The following is a 4,701-nucleotide window of genomic DNA, read 5'->3' as shown; positions in this document are numbered from 1 at the left end:
TTATAGGAAGTTTGAATGTGCAAGACGTACAAAATGTAAACAATATGTAGGAATATAAAAAAGATTATTAAGAATTAAAATAAAACTAATAAGAATAGAAATAAGAGGTTAGTATTGAAAGTAACAGACTTTAATTTAAGCAAAATCTACCCTGAAAATATGTAGGAATATTGGTAAATTATTTCTTCCCCTAAAATTCATTAATAAAATAAATGTACGAAGTCTTATTATGAATTGGCTCCTGTACGAATACTGATTACTAGACACAAAAATTGAACCTAAACAGGAATTTATTTTACTCTGCAGATATTATAAAATGAACTTTGCTCTTGATATTTTTTTATATTCTCGCATACTGCGTAGATTTTGTAGTTTCTTGCACATTCGAATTCCCTATAAAGGCATAAAAATCTACTTATTACAGTGGCCGTATATCTACAGACCACGGAAAAGTAGTTAGTGGCTAGTCGGTCGTTCCATATTACGCAACCCGTGTAATAGTTTGATTTCGCGTCATGTTAACGTTACGGATAAATTGCGGGGGTTAAGTTACTAATGAGAATAATGATTCCCCGTGTCCCCCAATGCAACAAAACAGAGGGATCCGAGATTGGTTGGACCTCGAATGCTCGAACGAGGTTCGTTTTACTGATCGTTAATCCCTAATTGGTGCACACGTGTGAGGAACCCTCGCGGGCATTCGGTTGTTATGCAATTTAATAAATCTCCTCGTTCGGTATCGTGCAGGGTCATTAACAGTTTGGTTAGGAGTTAGTTTAACCGTTTATTTACCGTCAATTTTCCCATGGTGACTTTCGAATTGTCGGATGGCAGCACAAACTTTATCCTTTTGGTCCAAAATTTGGAAGCTTGTTAGCAGACGACTCTACAGGGTGTCCCAAAAATGTTGTAACACCTTGAAAGGGGTGGTTCGGGAGGTGATTTGAAACAACTTTTTCCTTAGCGAAAATGTTGTCCGAGGCTTCGTTGAGAAGATATTAACGGAAAACACTGACTAATCAGAGCGCGAGGACGCCGGGGGAGCGCCCGCGGCAGCGTATGAGCGCGGCCACCTAGCGCGTAGCCACGCCTACTGCGGCCGCTCCACTGGCATCCTCGCGCTCTGATTGGTCAGTGTTTTCCGTTAATATCTCCTCAACGAAGCCTCGGACAACATTTTCGCTAAGGAAAAAGTTGTTTCAAATCATCTCTACTCTGTATATACAAGGTGTCCCAAAAACGATGTAACACCTTGAAAGGGGTGGTTGGTTCGAGAGGTGATTTGAAACAACTTTTTCCTTAGCGAAAATGTTGTCCGAGGCTTCGTTGAAGAGATATTAACAGAAAACCCCGACCAATCAGAGCGTTCCAACAGTATCCGCGCGTTCTGATTAGTCGACTTTTTCCGTCAATATTTCTTTAGCGAAGCCTCGGACAACATTTTCGCTAAGGAAAGAGTTGTTTTAAATCACCTCCTGAACCATCTCTTTTAATGACCTCCACCATTTTTGGGACACCCTGTATAAGACGTTACGAGACCAAGATGGCCGCCCAGATTTGAAAACCTTTCGAGAAAGTTCGGTAAATAGAGGGTTAAACGCGAATACCATTGGGATGGCGAGGTTTCGAGAGACAAAGACCCGTCGATGGATTACTCGCTGACGTTTATTTGTTCAATTTCATAAAGAAACATTCGTACGAAAATAGATATATATATATATATATAGTTATATATCGGGGGCAGTATTTATCAGTCCAAAGCATGATTAAGGCGAACAATGCGATAGTAATTTGTGAACTCGTACACTCTGTACTGCCTACGGTTTCTCCGACCTTGACGAATTTATTCGTTAACGCTCTACACACACGCACGCACACGCACACACGCACACATATATATGTATATATATATATTCTTTAGAAAACAGTAACTACGAGTATCAACGAGTAAAGAAACGGTATATCAATTGTAGCAGAAATATATTGGCGTTATCAATCAACTATCACTCGTTTTCCCAGCGATCGGCTGGGTCGTTATAATTACATTAATCGAAAAGTTTATCACTTTATTCTACGGAATGCAATTCGCGATTTACTTTTGCATGCCCCTGCGATCGACGATATAACGCTAATTAGGCACTTGAAAACTCCATGGTTGTCTCGTACGTCGCGAGCGTCGTACTCTGCTCGAACGATCGTAAAAACGAAAAAAAAAAACAAACAAAAGTAGACCAAGGAACAAACGAGTTTCCTACGGGGGGGGGGGGGGGGGGCTACAACATTATGCGAAATACATACGTACGTAAGAATTGTAGAAGAAAAAAGACTGGCATGAAGCGCGGAGGAGCAAGAACAAAAATTATAGTTAGTTACTAAGTCTATTCGCGCGTATAACCCTAAATAGAAAATATAAGAATCACGACGATGTGGAGTGTCTCGATTACTCGGCAGCCTTACTTTGAGCGTTGGGCATCACATTCACTCTTTTCCTTACTTTTCTCCTTTATTTTATCCTATTAATCCGTGTCTATATATAATTATCTAAATACATGTGTATACATATATATATATATATATGTGTAAAAATATATATATGTATATATTTATTTATTTATAATAAATTTATATTTTCTATTTCGTAAGATGGCCTACAATATACAAGTGTATTCCTAACGCTTACGGTATGAAAAACAGAAATGCGTCCGCAGAACGAGAAATGAAGAATGTTTAGCAAATGAACAAATTCTGAAGAATCGATAGCTTCGTAAAAGTAGCTTAAAAAAAAATACAGGGAACAGGCATTCGTTCCGAGCGTTACGGTTTTTAATGGAACACTTACAGTCGGTGTAACGAGTATTCGTACAGGAACCAATTCGATATAAAACTTCGTATATTTATTTTGTTAATAAATTTTAGGGCAAGAAACAATCAACGTATCTACATATTTTTAGTAACTTAACGTTTATAGCTTTTAACGTTAATGTCTTATTTCTTTTCTTATTAGCTGTTATTTTAAATTGGTTGCTGCACGAATTACTTCTTACACCGAGTGTGTGTGTAATACTTGTAAATGTATGGAGTGTCCTAAAAATGTTGAAGAAGAACGAAGAAGGTCGTTGAAACGGGTGGTTTGGAGGGTGATTTGAAACAACTTTTTCCTGAGGGAAAATGTTGTCCGAGGTTTCGTTGAGGAGATATTAACGGAATAACTCCGGACCAATCAGAGCGCGAGGATTCCGGTGGAGCGCTCGCGGTAGGCGTAGGCTACGCGCTAAGCGACCGCGCTCGTACGCTACCTCAGCCGCTCCACCGGCATACTCGCGCTCTGATTGGTCGGGGAGCGCGGCCGCCTCGCGCTTTGATTGGTCGACGCTTTCTCCTCCAATATCTCCTCAACGAAGCCTCGGACAACATTTTCGCAAAGGAAAAAGTTGTTTCAAATCACCCAAACCACCCTTTTAAAAGACCTCTTCGTTTTTCTTCGACATTTTTGGGACACCCTGTATCGTAATGTACCGAAAGCTAACGATTCCTTCGTTTCGTCGCCAAAAAATGGCTGGATCGTTAATCCGGTCCGACTCGTAGCTTCCGGTTTCAGTAAGTTCAGTTTGAAAACGAGAAGCGTACGCCGAACGAGTTAACGTCGTTTCGAACAACAGCGATTCCGAATTTCCCTTAGAAGCAAATAAACGTCCTCCGTTTTATCACGCTATCAAAGTCTACGAAGGCCTCGGAAGTCTACGGAGGAATTTAATACTAAACTCTGTCACCGATGTCCTCTTGTCCGTCGGATCCGTCGAGAGGCATCGATCGTTTAAAAGGAATGATTTTTATTGCGATAAACACGGCAGCGTTACAAAAATTAATATCAGCGATTCTTTCTGGCCGTCTGTCTTTATCTCGTCCGATATCTAGGAGTGAATCTTTGCACGCTGGAGAGAGTTACGAGTAATTGTTACTACAAAACGAAAGCAACAAAGGACGAGTGTGAACGAAGTGAGAGGGATTCGAAGAAATCCCAAGGCAAGGGAATACTATCGATTTATATTATCAGCAAAATAATGGAATGGATTCGTAGCTCGACTAAAAAAAAAAAAAACAAAGAATATGTTAACGCTTTGTCTACCTAGCTTGTAGGCTGTTCCAAGATCCACTCGCGACATTCGATTAGAAACGAACGAGTGTTTTTACTTACTTTCTATCGATATGCACGAGTCAGGCTATTTATTAACGCGGAAAGTTTAAAGTTCTTTCGCAGGTTACCAACATTCTTGTTAAACATGGCGGTAGTCGTTAATTCTCCCATCGATTCGCTCGATGTCTTCTATACCGCTTTATCGATATCAACGTTCATTGTAATCTTAGAGGCGAGTTTGTGCGCGCCCGCGGGCGATAAAAATTTTCGAAAAATATGGAATGCGCGTATCCGGACGCAAACGGGAGACGGGCGAAATTTCGATCGAGTAAATGGAACGTCGAACGAAATACAGGGTGTCCCAAAAATGGCGGAGGTCATTGATAGAGGTGGTTCGGAAGGATGATTTAAAACAACTTTTTCCTGAGGGAAAATGTACGAGGCTTCGTTGAGGAGATATTAAGAGAAAACCCCGACCAATCAGAGCGCGCTTATACGCTACCGCGAGCGCTCCACCGACCGCCTCGCGCTCTGATTGGTCAGTATTTTCCGTTAATATCTCCTCA

This window comes from Hylaeus anthracinus, unplaced genomic scaffold (genome assembly GCF_026225885.1).
Source record: "Hylaeus anthracinus isolate JK02 unplaced genomic scaffold, UHH_iyHylAnth1.0_haploid 11978, whole genome shotgun sequence".
In the NCBI taxonomy this organism is placed as follows: domain Eukaryota; kingdom Metazoa; phylum Arthropoda; class Insecta; order Hymenoptera; family Colletidae; genus Hylaeus; species Hylaeus anthracinus.
Note: the sequence above shows the minus strand (reverse complement) of the source record.